The sequence below is a fragment of the Pleurodeles waltl genome, chromosome 8, assembly GCF_031143425.1.
Source record: "Pleurodeles waltl isolate 20211129_DDA chromosome 8, aPleWal1.hap1.20221129, whole genome shotgun sequence".
NCBI lineage: Eukaryota > Metazoa > Chordata > Amphibia > Caudata > Salamandridae > Pleurodeles > Pleurodeles waltl.
The window spans coordinates 714,473,683-714,497,225 of NC_090447.1; the positions used below are offsets into that span (position 1 = coordinate 714,473,683).

Below are 23,543 nucleotides of genomic sequence, written 5' to 3' on the forward strand. Positions count from 1 at the left end.
AAAAAAAAAACTTTTGTCTTGGGTTGAACTGAAGTTAATCAGTCCTCGTGTTTCCTAAGTGCCCTCGGTGAAACCGTTCCGACTTCCTCGGTAGCAGTCACCCGCTGCTGAAGCTCTCTAATCTGTGTAGACAACACCATCACTTTCCCTGTTACCTCTAGGGATTGGTGTAGCTGCAGGTTATGTGCTCTAACTTGAGCACAGTAATGCAATACATCAGAGCACTGAACCTGCTGCACAAGTTGGACAGAGACGGATTGCCAACAGGAGCAGCTGCCTCATGAGTCTGACTTTCTCTAACAGTACTTTGATGGCCAAGCGGGCCTGCTCTGATTCGTAGTTGCTGACTGAGCAGCTGTAGCCTTCATTTTCCTGGAGGTAACCCACTGCCACAAGGGGTTACCCTTAGGACTACCCTTAGATTGAAATGCAGATGGGTTACTCAGAATAGAGCTCTTTTGGCTATCTAGCCCTTTTTCACCATTATTATAGCCCGTACTGACCCCTTGCACGCTCCCAGCACACACATGAGCAATATGGTATTTCTCCTGGGCCCCACCAGAAATATCCGCCTGGCTAGCTACTGAAATTTATTGATCAGTTCTGTCCAGATTAGCTGTTAAAGACCTTTTGACCTCTCTGTCTGGGTGAGACTCAGTAGAAAGTGCCTTTTGTACGTTGCCCCAGCCACTTTTGCCAGGAGGTGCCAGCTGTTTTGCTGCCTCAGTAGGGGAAAGGGCAACAGTGACTGATACAGAGCTACCAACTCCCTTAACTACCTCCAAGTTAGAAAGCTCAGCTTGCTGTACCACATTGTCACTTAGAGAAGTGGAGTAGTTAGTGGTTGAATCCGACACAGTTATTATATTACCTTGTAGTGCAATAGCTGATGAGGTGGCTGAAACATTGTAGCCAGCTGATGAAGGGGACAGTGTGAGAGGAACAGAGAGGGGAGCTGAGACCAGCTCCTACCACATCCATCAATAGCTCAGCAATTGGTGGGACTGTAGCAGGAGTTAGTCTATCCCCGAGAGCTTATAATGCAGCAGCATGGCCCCCAAATCAATGTGGAGAATGTCCTGATTGTCTAAGATGCAGGACGCCTCTCAGCCTCTGTTCGAGAGCTGGCCACTGCACTTGAGGCAGTCGTCCCCCGACATACTCTCTACTGAGAGTCATGGAGGTAGAGTACAGCTTTGTGTTGATCTCTGTGATCTCAACAACATCTGGGTGGATAGATACCCTTTATCGTGCATAAATGAAAAGCTAAGCACCATGGTCCAAGGCAATTTTTTTTGTGTCGTTGATTTATCCATGGCGCATCTTCATGTGGAACTTAATCTTGATTCTTTGGTCGTCACAGCTTTTGTCACACCTGGCGGCTTTTTTATGTTCTGTGGAATACATTTTAACCTTGTTTCTGGTGCTTCAATCTTTCAAAAAATCATGCATAATATTTTGAAGCATTTATTCAGCACCCCGTGTTTCAAAGATTACATTCTGGTTTATGGGAAAACGGTGCAGAGTATGACCCTAATTTACATTCATCATAGTAGGTTAAGGGATTCTGGTCTTACTCTAAAAAACAGATAAATGCCAAATTCGGGAATTGTTTGTCAATACCATATGCAAAGAAGGTTTCAAAACTAAGAGCAGCCTAATTAAAGCTCTTGAGAAAACTCCCTTTGTACTACCAATAGAGATGAACTTAAATCATTTATAGGTTTAGCAGATTATAAATCCAAATATGTTAAGGATTTTGCTAATATCACCAGAACACTAAGTAATTTGCTAAAGAATAATGTCCCATTCACGTCAGATCCCAAGTGCCAAGAGTCTTTTGACAAAATAAAAAAGCCATCATCTCCACCCTTTTTTTTATTTTTAATTTCGATAGCAAACGTAAAACTATCTTAACGGATTCCAGTAATAAAGGGTTGGGGACTAACCTTTCTCAATAAGTATATGATAACGGAAGAGTCGTGGCTTTTGCCTCCAGGCTATTGACAAACTCTGAACATAACTACTGTCTAATAGAAAAGGAAGCCCTTGCTTGTTAATGGTCTCTGTGATGTACTTGAGGACTTAAAAAAGATTTTTTAGAGTTCAGAAGCAAATTAAACATTGTGGGAGATATGATCCTAAGAAATGATAAAATTGTACTGCCTGCTGAATTGAAATACAAAATCAACTTTGCCCGTGAAGGCCATTTAGGTACAAATGCCACCAGGAGCTGAATTAGCGCCATTTATTTTTTGAGGTTGGATTCTTGGCCATTTCAGAAAGTCAAAGATTGATTAATTTGTGCTATGATTGATAAGAAAAAGTACAATCAGAAGGTTTACCCTCTCACCTTTCCTGACAAACCATGGGATAGGTTTGCATTAGATGGCATAGATCCCGTAAATCACACTGTTTTTACTACACAATTTATATTTGTTTTGCTGAGCTATTAAGCACACTGGATAACTACAAAGTTCACAAATCATATCACCACCAATATTTTGATTGAGTTCCTACGGAATGCTTTTGCTAACAAAAGTATCCCTTCTGTGCAAATCCGTCATGCTATTCACATTTTTCGCTTTATTGTTTTGGTTTCTTATGCTCCCAATTGTATCCATGATTTCCATTCCCCTACCCTCTTCAACTCCTTATTTTCTCCCACCCAACACGACCCCCACGCACACTTCATGTTTTAGTACATTCCTCTAGGGTTTAGAAAGTTGGTTTTGACAGGTTTTACCTCAGCCTGTGTAGCGATGTGGAGACGGTATAAAGTCAAGACTTACCTTGTAACTAGTTCCCTTGACTTCATTTCAGATACTTGTGATGTTCACTTTAAGTTGCACCTGTAAAATAGGTTATGAGGGAATAGACAGCTGATTCTTGTGGGGCACCTGATATGGTGCTATGCTTGTTCTGGTGGTTTGGGGTGATACAGTGATAAGTGCAAGTGCTCCCCGACACAAACAACAGATCATCACCTCCACCTCCTCCTATTTTTCCTGATTAGCCAGTTCTAGGAGAGGGAATCTGAGAGACTTTTTTTGGATTTTGACAGACATCATATTTTTAATGCTGCAAGACTGTATTGTTTTGTGTGGTAGGTATCGACTGGTTATGCAGTATTATTCCACTATCTCGGTTACAATTTGCCACCTGCTACAAATTCAATAAAATAGCTGGAATGGAGGAGCTTTTTCCCTAGTACGATTTTAGAGACTACACAAACATTCCATTCAGTAAATTCAAAAATAAAATATTGTCACTTATTATTGTAAAGATTGTACAATTTTAATGGGTTGTCACACTCAGAAGTAATTTTAATACATGCAAATTCTTGTGAATTGTATGAATGTTACAGGGGATCTTTCCGAGTTGCAGTATGTTAGTCAGCATGGCACATTTATGTAGTAGCTAGCCTTTCAATTATATTTTGTAATGGATGTGCACATCTCAAAGACTGAAGCACTTTAGAATATTGCTGCAGCAGGGGATATAGTATAGCTTTGTAGTCTGCTGTCAAGGACAATGTCAGTTGTTTGTATTGGCCCTGAGCCACTCCATTGTCTTCAGAGGAGCTTTTGACATTCTCTCAACATACTTGGACTTATTTCCACTTGCTTTTATATTAAAGTGTGTATCACATGCATGTTTCAAGAAAGGATGAACAAACCTTCTCAATGTATGGACCTGAACTCGGTGGCTGTATCCAAATCTATTCGAGCTAATATATGTACATAAACTGTTTGTCCCATTAAGTAATTGTTAAGTTGTAGGATAATTGATGTTGGCCGTTAATTAGCTTCTTTTTAAGACCAGGCTTCTGGTGGTAGATATGCATAAACTCAGACACTTGGTTCTGGGTTTGATAAAAAACGAAATCCACGAAATTCTTAGATAAATTTTATGCTGGCGCATCTCTATGGTCAGGCAAGAAGAGTTTCATCCTAAGTTTTCTCTGTTACATTTAAGACCATACACAACCTAATCTGAGGAGGGTGCCTGGTCACTCATTAGGGGCCCAGTAATCAACAAGGGCCATCAGAAAAAACATAGTAATCGCAGGCTTGTTTCCATCATTTTCCAGCATAGCTCACATTCCAAAGTTGCTGGCAGATTCCCTTTAAAATGTTCTGCCGTCGAGAACGCGAATGCCACTTAAGTAATGACCTTAAAGAGTAAGCACCCAATAATTCCCAGCATGGACTTTTCACATTTTTGTGAAGAATAATCAAAGTAAATACAAAAACAATTTCTATATATCGGAAAATTGGTCAATACATTCTTTAGCCAGTTATCTAAATATATATATTTCTGCTTCTACTCACCTTTCATGTGGCGTTTTCCTCCTTCCAGTATACTTATTTGTAATTATGAAAATCCTGAGGGAAAACAGTTGAAATAATATTGTAACACAAACTGCACACCGAAATGATAGTGTGTTTTGCAATGTTAAAGCTTAGCAGAAGGTTTGAGCAAATGAAAGTTTTCTGCTAATTAATTCAGTCAAGTTAAAATATTTTAAGAATAATAGTTAATTTTGTTATTTTTAGCCTTAAAACGAATTATACATTTAATGTAAAATGCATAAACAGAAAAGTACTAAAAATGCAAAGATATGATGCACTTGGAATATAATAATTATATTAATACACAGTATTAATTACAGTCCAAAAACCAAATGCAACCTTAAAGAGAAACATGTTTTTTCCGTAGATGTATGGGCATACTGATAGGTAGCTTTCCAAAATGACTAACAGTGGTTTTTTTTTCAGAGACACTTCTGACTAGAAGAATGATGTAGCTCAAGAAGCATTTTCAACTTTTCCCCACAAAAGGTTTTCCTATGAACGTTTACATCGCTCTACAATATTAAATTGCTGTCGGTTTTCAAATAAACTATGTTGTACAGAGGTGTGGAATTTCTATAGTCTGACGCCCTTCTGAAGTCCCTCAACTGGGGCTTCCTCCAGTCGTTTTGCAGCCCTGGGAGGGCTGTTTATCCCGATCTCCGACGTCGGCTGACCAATACCGATGGTATTGGCACAGTTTGAGTTGTCCAGCAGATTGGCAGTCTGGCGGTGGCAGGTTGGTTGGAATCAGTCAGCAACCCTGCCAGGGTAACAAAGGAGCCTTGGGTAACCATCTCTGAGCCCCCAACACTTGAGATTCCCTGCCCATATGGTGCAGGCATTGGAGAAGGTAGTTGCCAGCTAATGCTCTGGCCAAGATGGATGCGGGCTATGCAGGGAGCAGGCCAGGTGCGAGTGGGCTCCACAGGTAGCCCTACCAATTTGGGGATTGGGATGTCTGGGTGGGACCGAGCGCCCCTTTATAAACAAAAAAATTCAAATAAAAGGAGTCACCTGACTATGCACCAAAAAGGAAAAGGAAAGTGATTCTCCCCGTAGTGGGGGGTTGCCCCTCATCACTTATTCACACTTCCCAGAGGGAGCGCCACATAATGCCCTGCAAGGCTAATTTGCTTTAAGTTCTGGTGCATGTAGGGACCTCAAATCAGCCAGGGACACCACCAGCATGAAAAAGAAAGAATGGGGCAGGCTGCAGGAGGCTAACAGATCCCCCTTCCAAGGATTTTTAAAAATGAACACCAAATTTGCAGGGCCTAAAAATTCAGGACCTCCAGGATTTTCATCACGATTTCCAAAGTGCTTCCAAGGCTGGAGCTTTTGCTATTCATCAGGGAGCGCATGGCACTCTCAAAGCTTGTTTCACAGGTGCATTTTGAGTGGCCTGGAGGTGTATAAAAAGATACCGACACATGTAATGTTTATTTTAATTTTATTTTCAATGTTTTATTAACTGTGCTTTATTAACAATGTATTATTGACATTATTGATTTTATGTACACATGATTAATGACTATAATGAAAGGGTGATGATGTTAATCGTGTGGTTTGTTTACTTTTTACCATGGTGGGCCTCTCATAAAGCAGGCAGGCTTGTTTACATGTTGTGATGACCCTTGATAAAGCTAATAGAGCTATTTTTTATCAAGTGATACCCCCATATAGTGATGTGCTGTTTGGTATATAAGAGGGGTACAGTGATTTTGCAGGCCATGACCCCTTAGGGGTTAAATGTGATCCATTATGTAATCTAAGGAATTTTCAATTTGCCTTATGTATATATTTTTAAATGCATGCATAGTATTTAGTAATGTGTGTGTGTGTAATACATATAGTTTTACTTTTCTTAAGAAAAAGCACTGACTGGACGATCATTTATTGAGTGTTATTATTAAAAGAACTGTCTGAAGTTGAGGTAATATATGTGTCCATATGTTAATGCTGTTTGTTATGGTTCATTAATGCAAAACCTTTATTATTAGGGTAAGCGCTTTAAATAAACCTTCTTGAATGGTCACACTGTGCTACTAACAGTGGTTCCAGTAAAAAAAAAAAAAAAACAGTGACACTCCTTTGAAAAGTTTACCAATAGGAGGCTACATGTAATGCTCCCAGAATGCTCTCTGATTAGATGTAAATGTTTGCAGAAGTATGTAAGCAAGATTGATGACTCTTGCTTTCAAAATAAAATGTTCAGGAAAAAACTGAAAGTAGGAGAAAAGAATACATTTTGCTAAATTACTGTGAAATTTTAGGTACTTTCCTTTGAAGCATCATTTAGTGAAATGTGTTGATGCATGCTAGTATTTCCAAACAATATTCATAATGGAAAGTCAGTGTAATCATTTTCAATAAGAATATGGGAAAAATGAAATTAAACAAGCACTGGCAAAGCCAACCAATCTGACGTTGGTTGTCAGTCTTTTGGTTTTATCAATTAGTGTCTTGTTTTGACATGGCTTTTGTAAACATTGTTGTGGGAGTTGCCAGGCCCTCACCATTGTAACAAACATTGGCAAAAAACATTTTTGAGCACACATTGCCAAAGTAAGTCCTGGCATTGAACAAAACTACTTTGTGTGCCAAGATTTTCCTTCTGGAACAGCAGAATGCTGTCACTCACCGTAAAGCTAGCAGATAAACAGAGAGAGAAATAGAATGTTAATAAAAACAAAATGTCTTGTTAAACATCAGGCCTAATTAGGGGCCCAAAACTTAAAGAAAGTCACAAAAGCGTACCCATGATTATATGTCTTTAAATTACTGGCCTTCATAAATTCACAAGAATTTACAGAAGTAGACCGCGAAATTGCACTCCTAGAAAATACGTTTGAACTGTATTTTAGCATGAGCAAATATACATGTGTAGATTAGCTCATGTGAAAATCTATTGAGCATTTACCTTTTCACTTTCCCTCCAAGCACTTTTTTTCCAAACCTGGAAGAACCTCTACTTTTCCCCTTGTTAGGAGTAAATTTCAAGCCTTTCTCCATATGTAAGAAGATTAGAAAAGAGCTAGTGAAAATCCTCAAAACATGCATGTTAGTAGGTTTGCACAGATTCCAAGGCATTCCAGCCCTGGAACTATTACTTAATGCTTCCTTCAGCCACAGTATGTAAATCTGCTGAAAGGTGGCAAAATAAGGACATTCATATAGCAGGACTTTCAAATTGCTTGTAATCAAACCCTTCTATAGTATTAGCCCTGGCATAATCAGAAAGGCTATTATCCGAGCTGTTAAATAATGAGATTGCTGCCATAATTTGGTGCCGCACTACATGGCACCAAAGGGACAAGAAGCTTCTTTTACCAGACAAGTAGATTTAAGAAGCAACCTGGACAAGTAGATATTTTATTAAATTCCACACCCCTGGCTACATGTTAAATATTATACTCCTTTGAAGCTCCTGACAAACTGTCTTCAAAGGACATATGCTTACACAACTAGTTCGGATGTTTGGCTTTCTTTTTCTCATAAGATTTGAAAAAGATAGGGAAATATGGATTTATCACACACTCATAAGTGTTTTGTTTTTTCTGTTATCAAGATGTTAATCAACCTTTTGGTAAAATCAATGTAACTTTTCAGAATGGAAGAGGAAGGAAGGCCTATGTTAGAAATTGGGTCTATAGTTCACAAAAATATGCATCCTGTCAAAGTAGGGACTGCAGTCCTAGTCAGGGTAAGTCAGTTACACACCATAAATTAACCTGTGCTCACCCTCTGGTAACTTGGCACAGAGCAGGCAGGCTTAACTTAAGATGCAATGTGTAAAGTATTTGTGAAACACTTCAAACAGTAAAACTTTTAAACACCACAAAATGACTCAACACTAGGTTAGGAAAATACATTGTGTTTATGAATATAACAAGACCAAAAAAGCCAAAAATCCAAAAAGTAAAAGTCGAGATATTCATTTTTAAAGGATATCTGCAAATGTAGCGCTTGGAAGCTTAAAGCTCCAACCGGAGTTATCTGGTCACGCTAGACTGGAGTAAATCCAACAGTTCAGAACAAGCGCGTGCCAGCTACTGGAAACAACCTTGTCTCGCTGAAACAGTACCTTGTATGGAGGGTTGCATCGACATCGGAGTTGCAATGCGAGCAGTAGGAATCCTAATGCAAAGGTGATGCATCAGTTCCTCGCAATCGGGGATGTGTCGTCGTCAAGCCACACAAGTCATTGATGTGATGTTCTCGAGCACCGGTGCAGTTACGATGAAGGTGATGAGTTGTCATCGAGCCGTGCAACCAACGATGCGAAGACAGTGCGTTGTGGCTGAGGGCAATGTATTGATCCTGAGCCGCGCAATCAGAGTTGCAATGTCCTAATCCCAGGAGTGGATTGGCACCACTTTGCAGGGGAGACTCACAGTTGGCAGAGCTCAGGTTGCTTATAGAGTTGCTGGAAGTCATTGCTGTCCCTGAGACTTCAGAACAGGGGCAAGCAGACAAGCCCTTGGAGTCACTCTGGGTTAAAGTGGTGTAGGTCCAGTCCTTCTCACTCAGGGAGAGTGAGCAGCAGGCAGGTCATCCCAGCAGAAAAGCAGTTCTTCCAGAGCAGCAGAGTAGCAGGCCTTGTAGCAGCTCAGTAGTCATTCTTCCTGGCAGAGTATCCACAGGTCCAAAAGTGTACTGATTTAGTCGGGCCAGAGGTCCAGTACTTGTACCCAGTTGTGCCTTCAAGTGGGAGTGACTTCAAAGAAAATCCTTTGAAGTGCACAGAGGACCTTTGTTCCTGCCCTAGCTCCAGACTGACTACATGGGGTTAAGCATTCCTTTGTTTGTGATCACAACACTACCTATTCAGGTATAAGTGTCAGCTCCTCCCTCCCACCCTGCCCGGATGACCTATTACCATGCAGATGGCCACTCAGTCACATCAACTTTTCCTTTGTGTGAGGCTGTCTAGAGGGAATGCAGAAAACCAGCTGTCACCCCAAATCAGACATGTATTAGAGACAGGCTGCAGGCACACAGGGAAAAGAGCAGGAAAATGCCAACGTTCTAAAAGAGGCATTTTCATAATTATAACAATAAATCCAACTTTTCCATTAATGAGGATTTGTCATTACAGTTCCATAGGTACTAAACATGACATAGCTACTCCTTCTCAAATTACACCTTATTAAATGTAATAAGGAATTCCCAGTGTTACTCCTATGAGAGGGGTTGGCTACACAGTAGTGAAAAACAACTTTGGGAGTTTTTCACTACAAGGACCCGTAAAACTCAAAGGTGCATGTCCTGCCTTTTAGTTATATAGCACCCTGCCCTATGGCCCATTTAGGCCTACCTTAGGGGAGATGTATGTAATAAGAGGAGAGTTTAAGGCTTTGCAGAGGTCTTAAATGCCAAGTTGACATGACAGTTGAACTGAACACACAGGCTCTGTGGTGGCAAGCCTGAGCCATGTTTAAGGGGCTCCTTAAGTGGGTGACTCAACCAGTCCTGCAGGCACACTAGTAGCAGGGCCCGGCCCCTGGGCACATATAGTGACTTTACTAGGGACTTACACGTAAATAAAATATGCCAATTGTGGATACACCAAAGTTACTATGTTTTTAGGGAGAGAGCAGATGCACTTTAGCACTGGTCAGTAGTGCTGAAGTGCGCGGAGTCCCAAGTGCAACAGAAATAATCAGCAAAAATATGAGGTAAGCAGGCAGAACATTTGGGGGAAGACCACACTAAGGCTGATGGATCTAACAGCCTGGCACTGAGGTTTAGTTCCAGTGAAAAAGTTGCCTTCACACTTGGAAAAGTTCTAGATCTCTCCAGCAGAAGTTTTCAACGCTGCATCGAGCAAGGAGTTCCATGATATTCCATCAACTGAGGATTTGTTTTCAGTAAAACATCTGGGTGACTGAAACATCCTAAAGCAGACGAGAGGCACCTTGTGTTGCAGCCTTTGTAGGAGAAGGGCATTGGACATGAATGTGCTGTTGCCGGAAGTCTGTTAATCTTCAGAGAACAAAACCTTCTCCATTTCCATTAGCATCTTCATAGGCCATGTTTTAGGGTGGATGTTTCCTAGTAGCATTTATTACTATATATTGCTCAAGTTAGCGAATTTGTATATTGAAAACGGCTGTAGAAATATTACAATGCTCAATCTCGGAAATATTTTACCCGAAAATGTTAGCAAAACACCAGTTCAATTTTGTGGCTTTCGTGTACATTTTCCCACCCTGGCTCAATGGTATAAATCCCAGCTGCCCCAAGAACTTAAGAAACGTGTATTTAATGTAGTTTACATAAATAATGCACAATGATCACGTGGGTATGTGGAGACGATTCCTCTAATCTCTCGAGGAAAGTGGCAAAGGGACCCCTGGAAACACTGTAATACATTGAAAATTTCTGTTGCATTAAACTTATGAAAAACAGGACAGCTTCACTAGATTTTGACCACTGTATTGGTCTTTCACATGATCAGTACCTGAGTTAAGAGGATTCACCCTTCTAGGATCCACACACAAGGCTTCCCTAATGAACAAAAGACCTCTAGGCTAAAGAAGAAGAAACAGTTTTAAAGATGGACCCTGACAACTTCCAATTGCTGTGGAATAAGGATCGGATCAAAAGGTAATGGAGTTCAAAATGTGGGATTTGCCCTTCTTGTGGTCACACCAGGGATGCAGGGGAGCCACAGAAACAAACATTGGCAAAGCCAGTAGGTCTCGCCTATGTACATGGTCCATACTCAACACAACAGGAAAGGAGAGGAGTGAAGCTAGTCCATGCTGGCCAATACCAAGTCAGCAATAAAGAAGAAGCCAACAAATTATACGCAGCATAAATATAAGCACCTTGTAAAAAACTATCTCTCACAAGCGAATGAACTGACACAGTAGAATTCAAAAAAGGATACGCTGAGCATCCTGCATGCAGATGGTGTTGCATTAAGGGCTTTGCTTCACGCTGAACATCAGAGCAGACATAGAAAGAGAAAGCCCCCAGCCACTCTTTAAGTGCAGTCTGACCTTGAGGAGTCATACGTCAATGAGGGCACAATGTTAGCAAAGCTGAGCACTCACAACAGGCACCCATACTCAGAAGGTCATCAAAGTTGAGAAAGATGTACTCGCCCAGGTCAACCAGGACATGAAAACATTCTAATTTAAGCTCCTAAAACAAATAAAAAACTTTTGATGTAATGGAAAGAGAACTGAAATATATTGCATCCTGTCTTAAAAAAAACAATAATTTATAAAGTATCATGTATGAAAGTGTATAGGTATAATTAAACCAATGATGCCAATTGAAATAGCACACAGCACAAACCAAATTATGTTTGGCATTCCACACGACCACACAACTCAGTGGCATTCATTTTATTAACGTCTGAAGAATGACGTCCTGCAAAGATACACATTTATGCCAAGCAGTTCACACAAACGTTTGCAGCAAAAGCATAACCCACTGAACTACTTCCGAGGACTAGAACCTTTGATCTCTAGGCTGCACAAGAATTCCCTTTCAATGGCATGACCCACTGAGCCTTCTTTCTAGGGTCTGAACCTGTGACCTGCAGGTTAGAAGGGACACAATGCAAATACACTACGGCTATTGGTGAAACAACTTGTATGAACGCATTCATATGCGTGTTACTGCAGGTATATGTTTAAACATTAGGTTATACCGTTTGGAATGTATTGTTGTGCAGTTTTTACATTTAATTAACATGGCAGAAGTGGCATCTTCGTCCAGCATATACTTTTAGGTACTTAAGATAAACCCTAGAAACAGACGCGATGTACGTAGCCTCAGTAATTACTTTGGAATATTGCCAGTGTTGTCAGTGGTTATGTGGACGGAAACGATAAATCACAGTTTGACTAGTGGGACATGGACATAAATAGGAAAATTACACAAAATGTGGGAGGCAGACACTGTGGACTCACAAAGAGATCCAAACTATCTATACCTCACTGATAGGCCTACCAAGGCGGACGCCCTTTTCGTGTTGCCCGTCGTCCCTTCAGGAGGGGGCCTTGTCTGAAAGTTCAAGTTGGGCTGATCTCATAAGGAGCAGGGTCAATCAATACTGATTTGTGTAAGGCGGGCCTCTGTCTAGGCTGGCACAGTGAGTGAAAAACCATGGGTTGGAACGCTACCCAAAGCAATAGTCAGTGAGCTAGATTATTTACAATCCTTTTCCCGACATCTTTTGTGTTTGAAAGTCCAAGGAAGTTGGCTTTGAGGCCATGTTTAAACTTAACAGAGAGGGATCAAGAGGGAAACTGAATTGGTGTGCAGAGGGAGCAGAGGATTTAAAAAAATCTAAACCACAGGGATGAGATGCACATGGGGACGGTTAGAAGGCAGGGAGTGTAAGGAGCAAGGCGGGGCTATGTTGTGAGATCAAACGAGAGCTGAAGGAGGTAAATTAAACTAGAAAGATTTAAATACTAAAATGAAATGTATGTTTAGCTCTGTGTTTGGCCAAACAGGAAAGACCTCATGTAGATACCTTTCTACTGTTTTTCCTTAATATTCTCCCCCTACTCTCTGTTAACATAAACAGTAAAATCAATAGCATTTAAATGTGCTTTTGGTTATTTGGCAAAAACCTCTATTTAGACAAGTAGATTTTTGTAAATTAAAGTTTTCCACTTTTAGAGGCCTTCACCCTGATCCATAAAGTCAATGCACTTTTTCTTTTGAAACAGTGCACTTTTTCGGACATACATTAACATGTGGTTAAGCCAAGATGATTTTTATTGTTTTGCTGATGTTGTCTACGATGTAACTGATTACCTATTTTCTTCTTGATTTCTGACCCAGTTTTAAAACTACATGTACGTAAGGGTTTATCCTTCTCACGACGTGTCGCTGAAGTAGTAACGTACAGCACAGCACTCAATCCTAGGTCCACCAGTGTTTACCTTTTACAAATAGTGGCTGAGCATTTTGATGGAGGGGACAAGTGTCAGTTCATCAGTACCTTGACAATAGTCAAATTAACTTAAAAAATCTCCACATTAGCTGAGGTAACACACAAATCCTACTTTCAAAATCTTCAAAAGTGGATGTCCCCAAAACTCCTGAAAGCACATATAAAAGACTGCATTTATGCTTTTATTAGCACATTTGCACTATAGCTTCTATTCAGTTTCACTGAGTGAGCTAACTAAAGTTTTATGGTTTCTGCCTCACTGTAAAAAAAAAAAAAACTGTCAAGTCCCTGGAATTCTGGTGTGACACCATCATCCATGAACTCTTACATTGATCAGCCAATGAAATCTGCTGGAACTGTTCTACATCAAAGGACATGCCTTCTAAAATCGTTGGACACCGAGTCATTATTCATGTTCAACAGTGGAAATAGTTCATTAATCAGTTCTGTTGACTCTCTGAAAGCTGTAACCCACTCAGTTGCACAACTTGTTTCTGACTCAAGGACATCTAACCTCTTAATTGCTGTGCTGAAAGCCCTCTACTGGCTACCAGTAAAGGCCAGAATGAGCGACTAACCAGCCTGCCTACTCTTCCAAGCACTCATATTTCAAAAACCTACTGACCATCAGGATGGCTCAAAGTTATCTGAGGAAGCAAAGGGGGCAGGAAGAAAACAGTGCTTTGCCTGGAATTAAAAATGTTAGCCTCTTACACAGCCACCTCGGAAATATTCAGGGGAGCAGCTACTTCATTGATGAAATGATTACTACTCAAACTAAGGCATGAAGAAAGCCGCCTCCACTTCTGTTGAAAGTTAAAAACACTCATATACAAAATTTTTGTTCAATTCCTAATTCTTCCTTTCTTTCTTTTTTTCCTGCCTTTCTCGTATCTACATACCATGATCTACTCTCAGAGTTTCTAATTATAGTGATCAATTTGAATATTTCCTTCTGTTTCTCTCTCCACAACCTGTCCAGAATTCTTCTATATTTGTTACTGAACTTCTTGCCTATACATGTTACTTGAGACTCAATGCATCTTGAGTTTGTGATCTGCAAAGCACACTGGCACCCAATAATAGGTAAAAGCCATGCTGTATAACAATATTGAATTCAATAAACTAGTTAGACCCATACAAAACCTACCATCTTCAGTCAAATTGTACTGGTAGGAGTAAGGACGGGGAGATGATGATCACTTGCTCCACACTCACTCCAAATCAGCTTGGTTGCCCTACCTAGCCAGATTGTGCAGATCCCAAGGTTAACTTAATTTCCCTGACAAAGCATCGTGGAAAGGTTTAAAAGTTATCCTGAAGCCTCTCAATTGCATCCTTGTAAATGTATTCACTCTGTTATGGTGTATTTTGTATGCATTTATTTTTATGTAAGCGTATTTTTAAGTGCAACTTTCACTTTAGCTGGAGTCTCTTGGTGCTGTTGAAGAGAATACAGGTAGATGTAGATTTATGCATAGAATTTAGGGTCTCATTCATATGCTGGTGGTTGGGATGTTGTTCCGCTAAGTTGCCCTGATGGAGGACCTGATGTAGGACCCGATGGAGGACCCGACTGCCGGATTTATAAATGCCCGCCAAGCTGGCCGTTATTTATAAGCCATTAACCGGAACTGCTGTCATGCCGGTTCCTGTCAATGCAATCCACTGATTGGTCAGCATGATGAACCCTGCACCAAACAGTATTCTTTTTTATTTTCAAAGAGAATGTCCCAAAAGCGAGAATGTTTTTTGAAAATAAAAGTAATGTTCCCCTTGCCATGGGAGTCATCTTCCATGGTGGGGATAACATTATTTGTTTTTTACTTTCCCTTGCCACCAGGGTTTGCCTGGCAGTGGATAGCAGTAAAAACAAGCATTAACAATGCGACGGGTTTCACGTTTGCTCATGTTAGAGCTGATCGTGTTGTAAACTCTTAACCCGACTTTTCATCTATCGGGCAAAAGCGCATTTATGTACATAACCCGAAAAAGTGAAATCAAGTATGTAAAGCGCTCGACTTCTGCCAAGCGAGATCGCGCTTTAAATTAGAGAAAAAAAAAGTCCACGAGCCCGATGGAAAACAGCGAGCCTCGCATGTTTTCTGTACTTAGTCGCTGCGCTCGAGGAGGGCTTGCCACCAGAAAAGGCATGACATATGGGTGCCTTCGACTAATGAAAGCAAGTAGATATTATTAGGGAAGCCCACGAACCAATAAAAAGCACTGACGTGAAGTTGACAGGTCTCCGAGCCCTTTTCTAAATACAAAAGAGTCTCTCTGTATACACATGCGCGAGCGCATGCAACGCAGGCTCGACCCTAAAAATGGCTACATGTCCACCCATCCTGATTGGGTTAATTGACAGCGGTTCCTGTAAATGCAATACGCTGTGTGGTGCAGGACTGGTCAGCAAGACACAACCCTGCAGCAAACTGTATTCCTTTGTTATTTTTAAAAATAAAATCTATAAAGCGGGACTCTATTTTTGAAAATAAAATAAAGTAATGTTCCCCTTGCCATTGGAGTCATCTCCCATGGCCGGGGGACCATTTGGTTTTTACTGTCCCTCACCGCCAGGGTTTGCCTGGTGGTGACAGACAGTTAAAAAATGGCTACATGTTCGCTCATTCTGATTCGGTGGGCAGACAGGTAGCCATTCTGTGACATCCCTTATTCTGCTGGGGCGTCAGAGAGGTTTGGCAATGACGATGACAGAGTAGTCACCGCTGTAGCCAAACTGAAGGTCTTCCTGAATTTAAATCGGGCAGGCGGACCTTCATGTTGGCGGTAAATATACTTTGCTGCTATTGCGATAGAGTATACATACCGCCAACATATAAATGAGGCCCTTAGTTTGAAAATACAAAAAGAACAGATGATGGACGGAATGCTGACCAATGCAGACATTCACCCCCAGTCGCAAAGATCTGGGTTTAATCCATTGTTTTTTTGCTCACCACGCCACCCCAGTCTGGACCCAGCCATATGCAAATCAGTCTTAACCCTGTTCCCCATGGGAACAGTCCAGCCCGAACTGCCAAGCCAGGTCCTCCCGGGACTGGAAACAAGCATCCTAGAACCGGTTTCAGGGTATCTCTGAATCAGTACAAATCAGTCTTGACCCGGCTCACCGTGGGAACAGTCCCGTCTGAACTGCCAGGACAAGTCCTCTCTGGACTGGAAACACGCATCCTGGGACCAGTTTCTGGGTATCATCCCTCATCAGCCAGGCTAGCTTAGTGAAACTGCGAGCAAGGGACCCATGTCTGAGCATACACTTGGCCACTTAGAGCGAACATAGCAAGCACAACAAGATGATGGACAGAGTGCTCAAACTTTTCAGACACTCACCCTCGCCCCCAGTCGAGATCTGGGTTAACACCATGGCACCTCAGTTTGGACCTAACCATATGCAAATCAGTGTTGACCCTGCTCCCCATGGGAACATTCCTGCCTTAACTGACAGGCCAGCTCCTCTCTGGACTGGAAACATGCATTCCAGGAATGGTTTCGGGGGATCACCCCTCATCAGCCAGGCTAGCTTGAATTCAGGGGCACAGCAAGCAAGGGGCCCACGTCTGGGCATACCGTTCGCCAATTAGAGCGAACATAGCAAACGCACCAAGATGATGGAGCAGGGTCAAGACTGATTTGCGTATGTCCAAGTCCAAACTGGAAACGCATGGTTTGCAAAACAAAAAAAAGATGGATTAAACTCACATCTGAGACTGGGATGAATTTTTGCATTGTTCAGCATTCCGTCCATCATCTGTTCTTTTTGCATTTGTCTCCCCAAGTTGGAAGGGCAGGCCCAGACATGGGTCCCGGGCTCACTGCGCCACTGGATTCAAGCTAGCCTGGCTGATGCAGGATAATATCCTGTAACTGGTCCCAGGATGGTTGTTTCCGGTCCAGGGAAGACCTGGTGTGGCAGTTCGGGCTGGATTGTTCTCATGGGGAGCAGGACCAAGACTGATTTGCATATGCCCGTGTCCAAACGGAGTGGCATGGCGTGACTGGGGGTGAATGTTTGCATTGTACAGCATTCCATCCATCATCTGTTCTTTTTGCATGTGTAGTCTCTAGCAAAATGTGTTTTTCAACAAAAGTTGAGTAGTGCCTGCCTTTTCCAGTAGCTTTATAAAATAAGTATTGCGATCGAGAAGTCCTCTGCATTGTAAAGATGTGTACACCTGCCCTGAATGCCTAACTCTGCTGTTGCCTGGATCTCTAATGCTGACTTATTTTTGTCATAGACGAACATGGATCATGGGTGTGCGCCATGATATAGGCCTTTCTTATGGATCGCAGTCTTGTTTAACCAAGAGGGGCACCCAAACCACTACCCTTATAGTGGTAAAAGGCTACAGCCTTCATCAGGAACGCAGTAGTGGCAGCATATTGTGTTGTGATCAGTAGTAGGGAACAGGACCTTTTTACCCTGTGTCACTGAAGTAAGGTCTACAGAATCACTGGCCTCTTTAAAGTTAAGCAGCTGTGTGCTTAACTCATTCTTGGCTGCATCAGGTAGATGCGGAGTGCTGCATTATTGTGGAAGTAGACTCCGTGTGGTTATATGTGTGCCTGGGAAGGGTACAGTACAGGGATACAGCATTACCTTTAGTACAGTGAGTGTGGTGCATGTGCTGAGCATATGTATGCTTGTGAGGAATACATGACGTGAAAGAAGTGCTGTGCGGGCGTGAGCACTGAGAGGATGTGCTAGGTGTATGTGTACTTGTGTGAGGTACAATACACTAAGGTTGAAGGGTTGTGCAGCACCAACATGGTCAGAGTGGGTACTGGTGGTGTGTGTTTTTTCAAAAGCACATCCTGGTTGAATATAGAAAAGCTTCAGCACTAAACAGTGCACGCAGACTAATTGTGTGTGTTGAATGCACATGTACATGCAAGGGTACATGGCATAACGATATTGGTGCTGGAGTGTAAGTGTGATGTGGGTGTACACTGAGTAAATGTGCCTGCAAAAGTGCATTATATGGAAGACCCTGGGTTCCAATCTGTGACACCCAGGCCTGCCTGGTGAAGACATGAGGAGGAGAAGAATCCCCCTCAGACAGATATATAGATGGCTGCATCCTGTGAGCTGGGAGGGACACACACTGGAGGGAAGGGAGAGACGTACCTTGCACTTCAAGAGTTGCTCTTTGATTCAGTGATAGGTCACAAGGAAGGGGGCCTAGACATGTCTCAGAAAGGGAGATGGGGCTTTTAAGGGAATTTTAAAGAGTAGGGCTGGGAGCCTGGGATTAAAGTTCTGATGCACATATCACCATGGCTGACATCCAGGTGTGAACTCTAGTCACCCCCGTGAATTGTGGTGTTGGTCAATCAGCTTTGGAGTCATTCCTGCTGTGACAGACATCTTTAATGAGGAAAGAGAGAAGTGTCCACTTTAAAAGAAGCAGAACCCCAACATAAAACTTCAAGTACTCCGACCCTAAATCACATTTGGGTTTGTGGAAAAGGACTATAAGAAAAGGAGGTTGAGTCCTCAAAAATGTCTAATCTGCCAAGCAATCAGACAGGCTTCTGTCTGTGACCAGGACTGGGGTCAAGGCCTGCTTGGCGAGGGAACATCACCTGTCCAAACATGTTAGAAGAAGAGAGTGAGACAGGGATTCGCCAGACAACTGCTAGAGCTCCAACCTCAAAGGGGATTCTGTTGTTCCATTTGAATGTGTATTTCTTTGCATGTGTAGAGTTGGAAATAAAATACTTTTTTTTTTTTTATAAAAGTGAGTAATCGATATATTGTTCGTTCTGTTTGTATGAGTTATGAATCGTGTTCACTGACCTGAATCTACATCCCCCTCTAGGGAGCCTTGACTGCTCGATCACAGCTATCACTGAGAGTCAAGTGCAGAAGGGGTACTTGGCCCAGTTGAGCGGAATCTATAGTAGGTATTGCCAATGGGCATCAGGAGTAAAAGGCCTCCCCCACCACAGTTGGGCCCTGCTCGCCCATGGCCCTCTGAGAGAGGTTCTAACAATATGGTAGGAATGATGTTCAAAAATTAGCAGAGTATGCAACTTTCTGATGGACATTCTAACTGCAGTAATGTTGTTCCACTTCAGAAGTGAGGAGCGGAGTTACATATAACCCCCACCCACATGTGCTGACATCAGATCCTTGGTTTTCACACCTTCAGATTCATATCCAGAGCTTCTGCCTGTTCTCTTGACCACACTTTTTTGAGAACTGTACCAGTATGCAAGGGAAATGTCACCTCCAAAACCAGAAGGAACTGTCACAAACAGATATCTGTGACCGATCTGCACAAAGTATGCTTCTGTTTTGTGGCGTCGGACCATAACTCCAGGGACTGTGGAAGCTATGCCCAGGAGAACCTGAAAGCCATCTGGGACCATGAAGGCAAACTATATGTTGTCAAGAACAATCAGACGCCAGGATGCAACCCTGGGTCCCGGGCTCACTATGCCACTGGATTCAAGCTAGCCTGGCTCATGAAGGGTGAAGCCCTGAAACCAGTCCCAGGATACTTGTTTCCGGTCCAGGGAGGACCTAGCCTGGCAGTTCGGGCTGGACTGTTCCCATGAGGAACAGGGTCAAGACTGATTTGCATACGGCTGGGTTCAATCTGGGGTGGCATGGTGAGCAAATGAATTGATGGATTAAACCCAGATCTGTGACTGGGGGTGAATGTTTGATTGGTTCCGCATTCTGTCCATCATTTGTGTTTTGGTCTACCCTGAGACTGCCTAGAGGCCCCCAATTTCTGAGACACCCAGGAATCGCGTATATGCAGTTACTTCACCGACAACGAAGGCACGGCCTCTAATAAGCTTCTTGATTAGGATGCTTTTAAAGTAGTCACCCATGGTAATTGTATTCAGGAAACAGTGGGCACCCGTAGAAAACTTGATAGAGAAACCAGAGAGATGGTACGCCAAGTTGAACAAAACACATCCAGCCAGCCCGTGTTGGTAGAGGATAAACGCCGACATGCTGCTCTCTTGGAGCGCTTACAATGCTTTACCCTCACCATATATCCAGCTAAAACGGTCACCTCCTCGTCGACCTGATTTGCGAGGAACAATGGAAAACTCCAATTCTTGCACTGGCTTCCTTCTCTGGCCCGGTCCTAGATGCGCAGCATGGCATCCTCTTTGAATTGTATAGGTTCCACTACCATTTATAAAGCTCCTCTCAATGACTCAGATAGGGTCAGAAACTCGTTCCTTACATAAAGTCTCTCTGACCTGCATCACAGCATCCCAGCGCAACACTTAGGATGTTGTGAAAAAGCCAGCAGATGTTAAACAGGCGATCCAAGACTTGGCCAGGAACAAAAAAAAACAGCCATGACGGCCTCTCTATTGACTACTACAGCACTTTTACTGAAGGTTTGGGATCCAGTTTAGCTGAGATGCACAGCAAGGCTCTGCACCTGGACGAGCTACCAGCTTCTCTTTGAGAGTCCTAACTGATTTGTCTTCCGAAACAGAGCCGAGACCCTATCTGTGTTTCATCCTACCACCCAACAGCTATACTGGGGAGGTCTACAAAATATTGGGCAAAATCTTGTCCACTAGATACTCCCAAATTCTTCCGGAATTCATTCACCTGGACCAGAATGGGTCTGTCCCCAGAGGCAGCACCTCTCTTAATCTTTGGCTCCTGTTCCATGTCTGGGATCAGGTCAAGGGGCGGTTCCCTTTCGCTGTCTGCCTAGTTTTGAACCTGGACTGAAACTACTTATTCCCGAATGGGTATCAGAGGACGTCTCCTACCATACACACACTATCCACCTTCACCAAGCTGGTAAACACTGGGGCATCGCTGGGGCAAATCCTCTAGCTACCTGCTTCACACTGGCCTAGCCCCGCAGAGAATTACTCTGGGAAGAATTCCGCAGTCAGATACATAGGTGATCGCCAATACATTCCCCTTCTGACCTCTTTGAAGGCAAATTACAGCCTGCTCTCACAGCATGTGGGGTACCTGGTATCCTTCTGGAAGAAACTATTGCTTGCCACAACAGGGAAAATTGCTCCGTCAAAGATGGTAATCCTACTACATCTTTTGTAGTACTTCACCAACCTTCCAGGGGTACCTCCCCACAGTTTCTTTCAGGAACTCGACTCACTCTTAATTGAAATTATATGGGCCAGTGTTCGCCGTTCATTTTAAGCTTACTTCCTAACGTCCCAATTGCAATGGGTGGCTCAGTGGATAGCTAAAGGCAACCTTGAGGAAACATGCTATCATTCCCCACCCCTTACCACCACCATTATTCACAGATTCTTACTCCCACGAGCTGCGCCAGACCCTCCACGCTTGCTGCAGGTACAGGTTGCTTCCAAGTTTATCACTAGAACCCGCTGTCTCACCAGCAGGTCCTGCCATGTACTCCAGGGTTCCCATTACAGGGCCTCCAGCACTACCCAGACACTTATGCTCCCTTACTACTGCACACCGTGTGGGCTCGCTCCCTTCTCATGGCCGGTGACCTGTTCTCGGACAGCCATCTCCTCTCCTTTAAACACATCCAGGCATATCATGACCTCCCAGCTGGGCAGTTCCTTACATGCTGCCAACTGCATAACACTTGCCACACACTATGGTCGACTAGCTATGGAGAACACTGCCACCGCACCTCACACACACACGCTGTTCTTCAGACACTCCTCACCATGGAAAAGGGTGGGCATCTGATTACATGGCTCCACAGAATGATCTGAAGTCACTTTGAAACCTCTTTGGGACCTCTCCATGCTAAGTGGGAGGATGAGCTTGGGAGAGTGCTGAATGATAAGGAATGGACTCAAGCAACAAATTTCCCCAACACCATTTTAAGAAATGCCAGATTCAAGAACATTCAATTCCATATCCTCCACCATGCCTACTTAACGCTAGCTCAACTCAACCACTACTTTCCCACTGCAGTTGTCCCCATTGCATTTCAGGGGATGCAGATCTCTGCCACATGCTGTGGTCTTGCCCCTCCCTGATCGCTTACTGACAAGATTTCCATAATACACTCCGCGAGGTCACCAAACTTGCTGACATGTAAGGTTTGCGCCCTTGGTATTTTCAAACGTAGAAAGAAACTCAGAATGCACACACATTTCCCCAGCCTGGCCTTACTACTCACCAAAAGGACACTTACTCTTCACTAGAGGGTCCCCGTCCGCTCACCAACTAATGGCTTGGCAGAGCACAGTCTGTAAATGGGAGACTGCTGAGGCAATCACCCTCTGCTATAAGGAAGTGTACCACATTTGCAAGTGCCCCATATCGCCAGAATGTGATATTCTATTGACACAATTCCTTGTTAGTATGTCCCAGGATGATCCCCCTGTGATCCAACCGCCCCCAACACCCCACCCCAGACAGCTCATCATGAACACCCTCTTCTAGACTCAGTATTATCAGTATCAACCCCTGGCCCCTCCCAAACCCTTTGCAGATTTGCATAACATAGACATATCACAAGCCCACCTACGTGCCCTGCCTTTGCCACGTCTACCACCGCATACCCACAATACCTGTCCCACCAGACATTGGCTCTTAAATCACATACTTTGTATGCCTCCGAACCCATTCCTATTCTTGAGTTTTATTTGTGGAGAACATATATGGTAATTGCATCACTTTGTTTCATTCAGTACTAGGTATTATGCTGTGGTTCACCATACTCTGGCATACCTTTGTAATTTACAGTGTATCAATGTATATTGCTCTGCTGTTTTTGTATACATTGTAAAACCCTAGTAAAAGCATTTAAAAAATGTTGTTTGATAGCCATCAATATTTCAGCGACAAAGTAGACCCGACTTCGAAAGGTTCATAGAGAGCAGAGCCATAGCCCATTCCCAGGCCTTTCTGCTTTCACAAGGAAATTTTATCACCAAGTTCACTCTGTGGCTTTCCATTTCACCAGCCCAAGTCTCCTCCTCTAGCCCAGTAGCTCTTTTGTGGGAGAGAATGGCATTTTCAGAGAAAACGGGAACAGAACAGACAAGGTGCAGCCCAATCTGCCAACCTCTTATAACCGCATCCTGCAAAACCACTGTAGTGTGTCCTTTCTGGCACACAGACACCCTGTTGAAGGCAGGATCCGATATTCCCTCCAATGGTGGCAGGCTAACACTAAAGACAAGTATATCTTCCAAACTGTACATCGAGGCTAAGTCCTGCCATTCCTTTCTTTGCCACTGCACCTTCCACCTTTAGAGTGGCTAACGGAGGACTGGCTGTCTTATAGCAGGCA

The 23,543-nt window shown here is 43.0% G+C and overlaps 2 protein-coding genes across 3 annotated transcripts in view; one reads left to right on the forward strand and one right to left on the reverse strand.

Annotated features, from left to right (window-relative positions):
• CMSS1 (cms1 ribosomal small subunit homolog) overlaps positions 1-23,543 on the forward strand; it is a 1,251,672-nt gene that overhangs the window by 825,362 nt on the left and 402,767 nt on the right. The window lies entirely within an intron of this gene.
• FILIP1L (filamin A interacting protein 1 like) overlaps positions 1-23,543 on the reverse strand; it is an 840,953-nt gene that overhangs the window by 685,251 nt on the left and 132,159 nt on the right. For both annotated transcript variants that reach the window (XM_069204872.1, XM_069204871.1), the window contains exon 2: positions 4,335-4,388. The gene's annotated coding sequence lies outside the window, so the exon portion shown is untranslated. The remainder of the gene's footprint in view (positions 1-4,334; positions 4,389-23,543) is intronic.